The sequence below is a fragment of the Podarcis erhardii genome, assembly GCF_964252035.2.
Source record: "Podarcis erhardii genome assembly, chromosome: 14".
In the NCBI taxonomy this organism is placed as follows: Eukaryota; Metazoa; Chordata; class Lepidosauria; order Squamata; family Lacertidae; genus Podarcis; species Podarcis erhardii.
In genome coordinates, this window is record NC_138503.1 from 4,063,928 (window position 1) to 4,077,416 (window position 13,489).

The 13,489-nt window shown below is 43.3% G+C and overlaps 1 long non-coding RNA gene across 3 annotated transcripts in view; it reads right to left on the reverse strand.

Annotated features, from left to right (window-relative positions):
* Positions 1-13,489, reverse strand: part of LOC309328922 — a 36,524-nt gene that overhangs the window by 4,976 nt on the left and 18,059 nt on the right. The window contains exon 1 of one of the 3 annotated variants that reach the window (XR_014150878.1): positions 1,041-1,105. The exons of 1 other annotated variant lie outside the window; for it this stretch is intronic. This is a non-coding gene — a long non-coding RNA (uncharacterized lncRNA). Of the gene's footprint in view, positions 1-722; positions 836-1,040; positions 1,106-13,489 lie in introns of those variants that run through there. One more of the 3 variants, XR_014150879.1, reaches the window with a different exon arrangement.

A 13,489-nucleotide genomic window follows, 5' to 3' on the forward strand; every position in this document is an offset into this window, starting at 1 on the left:
TATATTCCATAGTTTAGCTATAAAATGGGTGACTAAGACTTTCGTTTTGCCTGCCTTGACATCAGAGAAGATGCTCCAGTCCCCATGTCACTTCTAGTTTCATAACAACCCATATTTTCAGGGGTTATCCAAGGGCAAGGTCTGCATTAGGAATGAGGAATCTATGGGCTCCAGATCCCATTAGATGGTGGGTTTGGGATGGTCATATGGCCAGTGGCTGGGGTGATTGGAGTAGTGGTCCAGCAACACCTGGAGGGCCACAGGTTCGCCTCCCCTGGTCCAGCTCAAATAGATCTGAGTCTGGTTGGTACCTGGACGGAAGACCCTCTGAGAAGCAGGGGGTGGGCACAGTGGGCCATTGTCAGTTCCATTGTGGAGGGAGGGTGGGATGTAAATAAAACAAATAATCAGGAGTGATGAAGAAGACCATGATGTAGCAAGTCAAAATCCACACAGAGGTGTGACTCATTTAAAATCAAAGCCTTTGTCATCTGTTCCAGCCCTGTGTCCGCCACAACTCAACAATCCAGTGGGAAATGGCAGCTCTTTCTTTGGAACATGGCAATATTTATTGTCTAACCCGCCTGTTCACATCCGTCAGCCGTGAAAAGTCACCACTGCTTTAAAAGACGATCAGTTTTAAGTAATGCCATCCATCACAAAACAGAACAGAGTGAGCAACATTTCCTCAACTGCAATGAATTATACAAGGGTCAGCTCACTGGAGTCGCGGTTGGCAACACAAACATTGGCCTCAGGTAGGAAACCTATCTTTCCAGCTGTTCTTATCCATATGGGTTCAATGAACTGCAGACGTTAGAGGCCTTTAGCTTATCGAGTGTGGCTGCTGGAGCTATTCCATCTAACTGGCATCATAAAACAACGAGGGAGGGAGGTGAATGCAATTCATCTCCCACTCATCTGGTTGCCAACTGCTGACAGAGGAAGAAAATGGAGATGTAAGAGAAGTCGACAGATGTGGTGAAGGAAGTACAGGTGCTCCTGTATTTGAAAACAGGCAGGGATTTGAGATGCATCACCTGCTACTCCGGGGCATATGGAACCTCACACTGGACTAGTTTCTTGTGCTTTGGGAAAATGTTATGGTCACTGACATCATCATCAATGCCCTTTGTCTCTTCAGATGAGACAACTGAAGCTCACACAGCATTTAGTCTTGAGCCTCATCCCCTTAACAGTGACTTTATACATGAAATACTGGCTGGCTTTTTCAGGGGAGGGTGAAATGGAATATTCTGAAGGAGGGAATGGCTGGAACACTAAACAGCAGCACTTTGTTGCAGCCGCCACTAGTCTTCTTCCACATTTTATCTTAAGACTTTGACTAAGGATGGACTTTGTTGCTTCAGTATCAAGCAAGCTTTTTCTCTCTCTCTTCCTCCTCCTTTGCTTAATATTGTTTATATACTGCTATTCATTAAAATGAATATCAAAGAGGTTTACAACAATTAGACATAAAACCATACCATTAAAAAGAGGTTTTTAAAAGCTAAAATCACAAATGAGCAAGCTGTTGTGGAAAGATGCCTGCATAGGCCTGAGTAGAAAAGTTTTCAGCAGAAGTTGAAAAGTTGAAGCAACATTTTCTGAATCTCTGTGGGTAGAGCATTGCACCATGCTCTACCATGATGATACCAAAGGCTTGGTTTATTGTGAGTGTCAAATGAGCATCACCAGCTCCTGCACTTGATCTCAATGATTTATATAAAGGTTCAGGACCTAAGTTGTTCAGGGCTTTGTTAATTAATTCAAAGACCTTGAACCTTCAGCCAGCACAGATGCTTTAAAATTGTGTTGCTGCTGACCAGATGTTCAGCAATCTGGCCGCCACATTCTGCACCAGCTGGAGCTTCTGAAACAAGCCCAAGGGCAACCCCACAAAGAACTGTAGAGTTGGAAAGGACCCTGAGGACCACTGAGCCATGGGCTTCCCAAACTTGGGTCTCCAACTGTTTATGGACTACAGTTTCCATCATTCCTGTTCACTGGTCCTGCTTGCTAGGGATGATGGGAGTTGTAGTCCAAAAACAGGTGGCGACCCAAGTTTTGGAAACCCTGATCTAGTCCACCTGCCTGCAATGCAGGAATATACAGGGATCAAACCTCCAACCTTGGCATTATCTGCACCATGCTCTAATCAACTGAGCACATTGCAGTAATCCAGCCTCAAAGTTTACCAACACATGGGCTACAGTGGTCAGGCTCTCTAGCTGATGAAGAGTTCTGGAGAAGTCCAAAGCTTGGTTGTGGTTTAGTGGTGCTTTGCTTGTTCTTGTACATGTATTGCCTGATTGTGGATTCTGAATGTCTTTGACTTATGGACCAACACAGCTTTCTTTACTTTTTGTTCCCACGGCTTAAGAATTTCCTTTAAACATTATTTTCTTGAGTTACCTCCAGCCTCCTTGAGCAGGGATGGTGCTGGGTTTGCTACATGAGGCCTGGTGACACTCAGAGAATCGCATACAGATAAAGTGGACAGACACATCCAGCGGCATCTGGAACTTTGCTACACAAGGAGTTTTAGATCATCTACCACTTTCTATACCAGACATTAAATTATGTAAATATATTAACAGACATTCAAAATATTGTAATAAAAGGCTTCTATATCCTTTCATCTCTCTCTCTCATCCTTGGGGTTTTAAGTTTTCTCTTTTATTCTTTAAGGACACACAAGGTTATCCTCTAGATTAAAAAAAAAAAAGCACCACTATTGATATTTTAAGCCGCTAATGATGTCAGGTATCTTTTGTAGGATAGCAGTTTTTTGTTTTGTTTTGTTTGGCTGGGAGCACTGTCTGTCAACAAAGGAATTCCATTTGTTTCATGAGGAGCATCCACACACTTCTTGAATTTTATTTACTGTGTGGCTTTCCTAGGAGACAGAATTGCATTTTAGTTTTAAATGTTAAGGACAAAAGTAAAATTTGAGATGTATTATTATCAAATCTTTGGTTGCAATGCCCTGTCCAAGACTCCTGTGAACCATTTGATAAAGGTACTGTATAAAGGTGTATTTTTCAGTGTGCTTTCTTCTCTCTATGCATTCCTTGTAAACATTGACTAAATCCCGACTAGGCTTGGCCACATGCTTTGTTCAAAGGCGACTCGTCAATGAAGGGTTGCTTGAGAGGGCTAGAAAACAGTGTATATGGGCATCTGAGCCCTGTAAATCAACTTTGGTAGCACAACAACTCATTTGACTGGCTTGTCCAACGTCTGAAAATACACAGTTTCTCCAGGAAATTAAGTTGCTGGTGTCCATCTTATTTACTCTGTGTTATATTTTATCTACTTTATTTTATTTTCTTCTCTTTTACTCTATTATTCACATTTAGATAATATGCTTTTTGGGCTCCCTGCTTGTTTCCTTGGTGCCAGTTAGATTGGGGGGGGGGCAGAATCTATTAATGATTATTATCACCATCATAATCAATTATTACAGGAAAGGATTCTTCAGGAAAAATTCTTTAGATATATTTATTTTTACCCAGCACAACTAAAATTAATATCCAGCTTTAGTACTATAAAATCTGCCTAGCTTCTCTTCATTTCTGTTTTCCACCTGCCAGGGAACCTGCTTAAAAATGAGATGGATCTGGATAATTGGGGGGTTTTGGCATTTCAAAAATGCTCCTTCTCACCTAGCTGAGCCTCCGTGGAATGTCTGCTGCCTCCTCCCGCATCTCATCTTGAGACATCAGCATCAGCCACTTCCTGCCTCCACACCCTCTGCTGCTCTTTCCCACTTCTAGCCTTCACACAGCCCATTTGCACAGTTGCCCCGCCCTGTGATCTGTTTCTTGGTCACATTTAAAGCGTGACAGATTGGTAGAATGGAACAGAACCCTTTGTTCCCATCTCCATTTTTATAACTTCCTCTTTTTGTGTACTTCCATATTTTCTCCTCAAAACAGGCACACAGGGGTGGGGGAAGGGGATGCAGGGGTGCGGTTTGCCCCCACTGAGGGGGGTAACAAAATGCTGGGCAGCACTCACCATGGGGCCTGCAGCTTGCCCACGCCACGCCTCTCTCCTGGGAGTGACGCAGCAGCTTGGGCACCTGCAGGTTCCACGTTGCCAAAACTGCCCGCCTGCTGCCCCCCCCCCAAGCTGTAGGGCGGTTGAGTGGAAGGAGGCAGGCAGATTCCTTGGAGGCCCCGCAGTGTGCCCTGCCCCTTTGGGTAGCTTGCCCTGCCCTTGCTCCGCCCCTTTGGGTGGCTGGCCCTCCCCTGGGCGCAGCACCCCAGGCACCCGAGCGGCATCCTCCAAACTTCAGGCACAAACTGCTGTTTCCTCTGAACAAGGTGTCTGTCGCTCAGCTTCAGACAGTTACATTTCATTTATTTATTTCACAGGATTTATACACTGCTTCAATGAAAGAATACACCTCAACATGGTTTACAAAAAATATAAAACAAAAAATTAAGAATAATTTTAAACTTCTGAAAAGTTGAAATGATGACAGACTAAATGCAAATTAAAATCTGCACCACTTTTCTAAACACCTGAGAAGTCTTGTTTAAGCAATAATGTTTTGAGCAGGCACTGAAAAGAGCACAGTGATGGCGCCTGCCTGACATCATAAGCAGGGAGCTCCAAAGTGCAGATGCCGCCACATTAAAAGATCAAGTTCTTACAAGCAGGGAATGGGTATTATCAGTAGCACCAACTCCAGGAGGCCTTGAGGGCCCTAGCAGTCACAATTTTTTGTTGTGGGAGCTCAGCCCCCCCTGCTGTGTGCCCCACAACTGCCACCCCCCACTGACTCCACTACCCTGCTGCCACTACTGCCATGCACAACCTTACTGTGAAACCGGGGCCTCTGCGGCCTCTGGAAGGTCCAGCCTTTCTTGATACCCTAAGCATGTGCTTAGTCTGCCTACTGGGTAATCCAGCTCTTTTCCTCAGACTTACAATTTCACATATCGACTACCTGTTTTCATGGCTTGGCTACCAGCTCTTCCAGATGAGGCATGACTCTTTCTTTGGGCAATGGCCACACTCTCACCCTGCCTACAAGGGCTTCCTGTCCTTGTCCCTTTCCTTCCCAGCCTGCTAGCTTCCCTGTCCACATCCTTTCTCTTCTACATGCCTCTAGGGGGACTTATCAGCGTGGATCTCACCCAGTTATGAACTTTGTCTCTGAACTTTTGAAGCTGTTCAAGTCATTGTGACCAATATTGTCTCCTCTGAGCTCTCCAAGTCTCTGGCAGAATTTTTTCCACATCACCTATTACCTTACTGGAAATACCAGGGATTGAATTTGGGATATTTTTTGCATGCAAAACAGGGGCTTTGCCACTTCCCTCAAGTGGGCTGGTTCTCCAGTGGGTCTCTTCCATCACTCAGTCCCTCTTTGGTCCCAATCCTGCCTAGATTCATGCTTCCACTCCCTGCAAGCCTTGGACGTCCTTCAACACTGCATAATTCAGCCTTTGCCAACCTTGGACTATACACCCCATAAGCTCCAGCCAGCACAGCTGTGGTTCATGGGAGTAGTAGTAAAAAATATCTGGAGGGTATCAGGTTGGGGAAGGCTGCTTTAATTGCCCTGATCTTCTTGTGCAGCATTTATCTTGAAAGCTACTATGAGTACAGCTCATCCCTTTTCCTCTCTCTCTCTCTCTCTCGTGTGTGTGTTGAACTTGAAAGCATTTACTAGCATAGGTAGCTTCTGTTTTATTTGCTCACAATTAATCATGCACCACTGTAAACAGTGTCTGTTTTAGTTCCGCTGACAATTATCCACTTGTCAGCTTCTCCCTCAAGTACCTCTAGCATCTGGCAATGGTAAATAATTTTTATTTTATTTTTTACTTTCAAAAGGGAACTCCATCAAAATCATCGTTTTGCCTCAGTTGAAAGACATCCATGTGGCAGCTTCCCATCCATTTTCAAAACCGTCGAAAGGCAAGCTTTGGCGGCGGGGGGGGGTGACTTGACTCTAGGCCAGGGGTCAGCAAAATTTTTCAGCAGGTGGCCGGTCCACTGTCCCTCAGATCTTGTGGGGGGCCAGACTATATTTTTTTGGGGGGGGAAATATGAATGAATTCCTATGCCCCACAAATAAGCCAGAGATGCATTTTAAATAAAAGGACACATTCTACTCATGTAAAAACACGCTGATTCCTGGACCGTCCGTGGGCCAGATTTAGAAGGCAATTGGGCTGGATCCAGCCCCCGGGCCTTAGTTTGCCTACCCATGCTCTAGTAGGATCAGAATTCTCAAAATGTGATGGCGCTCCCAATGATTGACCATTTTATCTTCCAATTTTACATTTGAATTGGCCACAGGGGTCCCAAATCTGATTAGAGCACCAGTGCTGGGGAATGGGGTATCCCTACCCACCATGTTATTTTCCTGCTTTAAAGCAACCCCCTCCCCAAAAAAGTGTTATAGCCCTGCAAGAGCTTGGGGGGGGTGCCACTTACCCCTTTGGAGCTGTCCTGAGTCCTGCAGAACTTTGTCCCCCATCAAATCTGTACTTGCATTGTGCTTCTCGCTGCTTGTTGACTCCTGTTCAACACCAGTCATATTATTGAAACAAAGACCGGAAGAAAAGGAGCACAACCAGCTTCACCCTCTAAGACAAAATAGCTTTGATTAAAAAGAGTACCCTCCCAAAGCTAACCTACCTATTTCAAACCCTTCCATTCTGGATTCCCTCAATCCAACTCTATAAACAGCGGGGGAGGGGAACTCTACATTCATGTCTCTTCTCTCACAAAAAGTAATAGAATCATAGAATCTTAGAGTTGGAAGGGACCCCAAGGGTCATCCAGTCCAACCCCCTGCAATGCAGGAATCTCAGCTAAAGCATCCATGACAGTGGCCATCCAACATCTGCTTAAAAACCTCCAAGGAAGGAGAGTCCACCACCTCTCGTGGGAGTCTGTTCCACTGTCAAACAACTCTTACTGTTAGAAAGTTTTTCTGAATGTTTAATTAGAACCTCCTTTCTTGTATCTTGAAGCCATTGGTTCAAGTGCATGCTCAATCCTTCTGGATATCAGTGCTGCAGGAAATTTCCAAAATAACAAAACAGGTAATAGAAGCAACTCCAGAACTAGCCTAGTTAGATATGTTCCAGGACAACAACACACACATGACAAGGAACTCACAAGTCACTTACTTGCATCATCTAGAAATATTGTAAGTAGACACTGGAAGAACCTATCAGGAGTGAACATAGACCAGTGTTACCAAATGTATGGAAACCGCCCTACTAGAGAAGTTAGCCAACAAACTTAAACTAGCATGGGGACAAACAAAGGAGGACGCCTTAACCCCAGTATGGCTCTCCTTCATCACATACACAGCACAGCAGGACAAAGATGTATCCCCCCAACAGCATATGAATCAATATGGCTACCCTGACCCAATAATCTCTGCTCCCCCCTCCCACACAAACAAGCCACACTGCAATCAATTGGACACAGCCAGCCAAACTCGTCTAACCTCTGGCATTATCAATAAAAATAAATAAATACATAAACAACAAATCTACCCATGTATTGCTGACACAAACTCTCGACACTAATAATAGAACAAAATAGAACAAAAGAACAATACCCCATCTCTCTTCCTCTTCTTCCCCCTCCTTTTTCCTCCAAATGCAAATTATTATTATGTATTAAATGTGTACACTGCCCTATACCCACAGGTCTCAGGGCAGTTCAGAAGATAAAATCACAATATAAAAACACAAAATACATAATCAAAACAAAAACAACCCAAAAGATGTCTTTGCAAATGCAACAAGTGTATAGAAAGCAGGAGGTGATGTATCCGCCAGGTATTATTCTTCCTTACTCATGTTTGAGAGTTCAGCAGAGTCCACCCCTTGCAGCAAAAAGAAGGAAGCTGTTGACAAGCTTTAGCCTTTTAGTTTAAGTAATCCAGGATGGATGTGTGAGTGCAAGCATGCTTTTGGGTGGGGTAGGGGGGCGGGGAGACATCCTGTAATCTTCAACCCTGGCTCAGCACCCTGATAAATCGTGCCTCACATGAGCTAAATTGTTTTTCTCACAAGAGAAAAATCTGTATAGGCTTTTTTGACTCACCTCTTCAAATACACAAATAAATGCAAACAATAGCATTAATTTGTTGTTGTTTAATTGTTTTTATTAAATTAAGAATGAAATCTTGAGGTTTTATCCCCAGCCGTCACATTTGCTGGAGTCCTTTGGACCTTTCACCTTCTGCAAGCCCCCTTTGGCCCTGTGGCCCATGTCCATTCCATGGTTTTCACTTGGAGGGCTTGTTCTAAACATCCTACAAGGCAGCTGGGATTGTAGAACAGGATGCTGCCTTATGCTTTCCCAGGCCACACTATTTGCCTCTTTAGTCCTGCCAGTGGCTCTCCACAATCTCCTAAGTCCCATCACCTGCTACTTTCAACTGGAGACGTGGTGGATCCAATATGGGACATTCTGCACTCAAAACATGACCTCTACCACTGTCCCTAAATCACAACGTAATTGAATCATCAGCCTATGAGTCGTGTAGACTTTCTTTTATTGGAAGTTTTTACAAAAAAATGTTGAATGCTCAGCAACTAGAGACATCTTAGATAGTCTGCCAGAAGACAGGTGGCTGAATCTCCATCTGGTCCAAATAGAATGAAATCACTGTTAACAGACATTTCATCTTTGGGTTGCATTGAAAAGGCAATGACAGCATTCGCCACTTGGTGGCTGCAAGTCTACCAATGCAACAGAGGCATAATTCACTTCTAGAAGTAATTGAAAACCTAGCAGGTGGTCCTAGCAATCTACCATGGATCTCTCTCAAGACAATTTATTGCCTGTGGCCGGGGTGGGGGGACTAAATACCACACCCTATAAACCCTTTTAGCTCCTTATTGTGCCTAACCCCCTAACACTGTCACACTGCATTGTGTGGCACCGTCCTTAAGTAGCTGAACTCTGCTAAATATTGGTAAGAAACAGAATAGAATGTACCATTCTTTGTCAGTCTGTTTGCTTAAATGCTGGTTGGTACATACTTTACGCTGCGTTGTTGTTCCTGGTTCTGAGTCTTACGTTCTGAGTCTTATGAACTTGCTTGTACCAATACGTGTTTTTGCATTAATAGGACTTGGTGGGAGGTGAATGACCACATCTTGGTGTTTCACTTTAAAAAAACCCTGCTTAGTATTGTTCCCAGCTAATTTGGAGTGGAATCTTAAGTAGGTCTTTTCTTCCAATGGATCTTACTCTCAGATGTGAGCTTTAATTTGTTGATGTGAGTTATCATTTGTTTTTAGTTGTCATTTTAACTTTTCAAACATCTTAAATTATTGGTGCTATTTTTCTTAGTGATAATTTTATTTTTACTGTTTTGTAAACTGTTTTGAGGGTGTGTGTTTTTTAAACAACCAAGTGGTGCATAAATTTTACAAAATAAACAGACATGTAAGAGTGTATGTCACCCCCAACCCCATTTCACAGCTGAGCTGTGGGTGCTCTTGTTCTTGTGTCCTGCTTGCTGGTGTGAGAAGAGATGCTGGACTAGATGGGCCATTGTTGTTTATTGTATTTATATTCCATCTTTTTCTCCAAGGAGCTCAAGCTGATATACATGTTTATCCCCCTCTTCCATTCGTCGCTACAACAACCCCATAAGGGAGATCAGGTTGAGAGGCAGTGACTGGCCCAAGATCACCCAGTGAGTGTTGTGGCCAAGTGGTGATCTGAACCCTGGCCTCCCAAGTCCTAGTTGGACCCTCTAATTGCTACACCACAATGGAGCACCACCACAGCTGACTCTGCCTTTGGGTTGTCCTTCCAATGAGTCTACCTCAAGGCTATAGCTCAGTGGTAGAGCACCTGCTTGACATGCAGAAGGTCCAACGTTCAATCCCCAGTATCTGGAGGTAGGGCTGGGAGAGAACCTTGCTTGAAATCCTGGAGTCAGTGTAGACAAAATTGAGCAAGATGGTTCCTCAATGTCCTTGTGACTGTTCTCAATACTGCCTGTGATTTATGTATTTACCTATCTTCTGGCATCCACATGCTGCCTTTCTTCTACAGAGCTCAATATACTTGTGGTTCTCAAGTGGTTAACCACCCAGGCATTGACCTCTTTAGCTTCAGAATCATGGTAGCCTCATGTGGCTTTGGACATACCTTTGGTATTCACACCTCCAGCTCTTCATGTGGTTGACTACCTATGGCCCAGCACTGAAACCCTGAGTAAGATTTATCATGGAGTCCTCACAGACTGTCGCCCAACATCAAGTGCATGGCTAATGGTTGGATCAATAAACATCAGAGATCAGTTAGAGATTCGCCTTTTGTTCCTGACAAAAACTAATCAATCTCAAGATGTATAATTGATTTTAATGAAATGGAGGCTCCCCAACCCCCGTCTTTGATCCTTGCATTAATGATTGCCTAGAGACAGCAGCAAAATCTGGGCACCCAATGCATCTTTCACTAGCTTTGCCATCCCTGGTGGTTCCCTGCATTTCAATGATGGGTCACTACCAAAAAGGACCACAGCTTAGACTCATCCCAACTGCATAAAGAAACACCCCAAGTGACATTTTCCTGTTGTCGACACTGACCCCCCTTTTAACCTTGTAGTTTATGCACAATTAATTGAGATGTCTTTTATACTTGATGTGCTGTAAAATTAATGTCTAATTTATGTAATTAGTCAATTAACTCTAATTCCAGCATATGGTTCCAAATGCCCAGAAGGTTCTCTCTCTCTCTCTCTCTCTCTCTCTCTCTCTCTCTCTCTCTCTCTCTCTGTTCTGCTTTTTCCCACCCCTTCCCTCGAAATTATTTTGATGTCACCAAATGCAACTAATTGATTTTACATACATATTTACTTTAAATTCATATTTATCAGCTTCTTTTTGTGAAGTTGATTTAATGTCTGTCTTTCTAACTTTTTTGTTTGTTGGGGTGGTGGGAGTTGGCTAACCAATCATTTGCTGGATGTCAAAATAAATGTGACTTTCCCTCATATCTCCATTATTCGGCTCCCTCCTGTGAGGAGGTTTTCTGCCTTAGCTGCCTTTTCATTGTGGGCTTTCTGGTTGCATCACGCTCTTCCATTCCATGGAATGACACGCCTATAGAATTTGAATGCTATGAATATTTAATATAAAACATTTCCAAGGGAATTTTTGTTTGTTTTTTCTAAATCACAATATCCTGCAGACATTTCTTTCTTTCTTTAAAATAGATCTTATTAATACAATGATCGGGGGGGGGGTATGAAAATTTAAGTATTGCCATTTAATTAGAGAGTGAATAGATTCCTGAAGTGTCAGGCTGTTAGAGGAAAAAGAAAAGTGAAGACTTGTGGCACATTCAAGACCATTTTATTATATTCTTGTTAAGATGTGATTTCTCCCCACCTTTGGACTCTCTGCTCATTGATGCTAATCCATTGTTTGCACTACAAATATTGGTGTAGTAAAGCACTAAGAGATATTGAGATAGTTTTGGTGATTAAACCTTTGCAGTGATTGCCTGAGTTGCCTTGATGTCACAGAGACATCTCAGCTGGTTACATACGGAGGCAGAAGCTTCTCTGTCTGCAACCAATTGAGTTGTTCAGATCCTGGAGCAGTGGTAGGCACCCTGTGGCCCTCCAGTCCCAGCCAGAGTGGCCAATTGTGAAATATGACAGGAGTTGCATTCCAGCAACATCTGAAGAGTCAGATGCCCTGATCTCTGCCAGACTTGTGCCATTCAGATGCTGCTTGATGGTCATTGCTGGGAAAGACCAATGATGACTGGAGTTGTAGCACAACACTGAATGGGGGGGCACAACTTATCCCCCACTGTCCTAGAGAGATATCTACTACTGTATATATATTTGAAAATGGTTTGTCTTCTTGTTCTCTATGCATTCAGAAGCCTCTTGAGATATCATCACTCAACATGACACAAGACGTTTCAAGGTGGAGATGATAGTCTTTCTAAATGTTTGGACACTGGACACCATTTTGAACCAAGATGGCAGATTGGGACATGACTTGGGCATGATTTCCCCTGATTTTTGGCATGGCAGATCAAAATTCACATATTACACTATCCATTTAAAAAATCACATGTGTTTTCTTGTTTTGTTTCAGAATATTCCCTGGCAGAGCACTCCTTGCTAGTACAGTAATAGAAAAGGCTGTGGATTATATTGCTCCTCCTCTAACTCAGGGCTGGTAGGATGCTTTGACTTTTACACTAAATGTGTGGTACAAAAAGACTCTACATAGTTTCCATGGAGAAGCTAACTCATGAGCATAAAGCCACCAAGAGCTCTGCTGCACCACATGACTTTCAACAAATTGGGATGCGCAGCAGGTCTTGGTGGGTGGCAGTGGGAGCAGCTAATGGGAGAGAGTGGCAGGAGTCCCTGGAGATGGAGTCAAATGATTCTGGTTTTCTCCCCATCTTCCTCCCTAGAAGAGATACAATGGGCACTAAAGCAAATATCAGATCCAAGCACCAGATATCAATCAATCATGTATTACATGGTCACAGACCCATTGTAAGAAAACAAACAAGAAATGAAATCATAATCATTAAAACATACACATATTTAAAATACAATGTGATACAAAGGATAAAAACATGAGATCCAAACTGCCAAGAGAGTGAAAGTATCAACTTATTAGTCCTTTGAGCACAGAAGAGGAACCTGGCCACTAGCTCTGTTATTAAATTGTTTGCATCAGCCATGAACTATTCCAGATACCATTCTGAGGTCCTTTGAGGTGTTTCCTCATAATGGGGCAAAATAGCCTGTTACGCTCCTCTCTACAAAGATCATATTTGAAAAAGGTGTGACCCACAGTTTCAACTTCCTCATCTCCACAGGGAGGCAAACATTCCTCATATGGGACCCATTGATAATGCACTTCCAACACAGGACACCTCAGCACCAACAAACATGTAAGTTGTGTCTCTGAGAAGCTGTTGAACCTTCCTTTTTTCCTCACACTGAACAAAGAAGCACCAAAGTGCTTGACATAGTCTGCAGTGACTTACATGATCCAATGTTTGTTCCCTCATTGGAGAATAATTACATACTGATGCCATTTTGTGCAGCTTGATGCCATTTTGTGCGCATATTTTCTCAAGGAAAAGAGTCAAACACTGGAAATGTTCCAGAAATGCCTTGCCATGGTGAAGAACAAATTGCAGAGAGCACCAGCTCTCCTGAAGATGGATAATGGGGGTGAATTTTTGCTCTTGTGACTTGTAATCCCTTGTAGAAAAAGAGGGGATTGAACATGTAACCACTGTTCCTTATACCCCACCACAGAACTAAGTAGCTGAAAAGAAAGTTCAGATCCATCATGGAGATGACAAAGTGCATGTTAACAGATGCTTCTCTACCTCAACGCATGTGGGGAGACGCAGAAGCAACTGCAGTGGATCTCCAGAACAGACACCTCTTGAGTTTTGGCATGGGAGAACTCCCAATCTGTCACACATT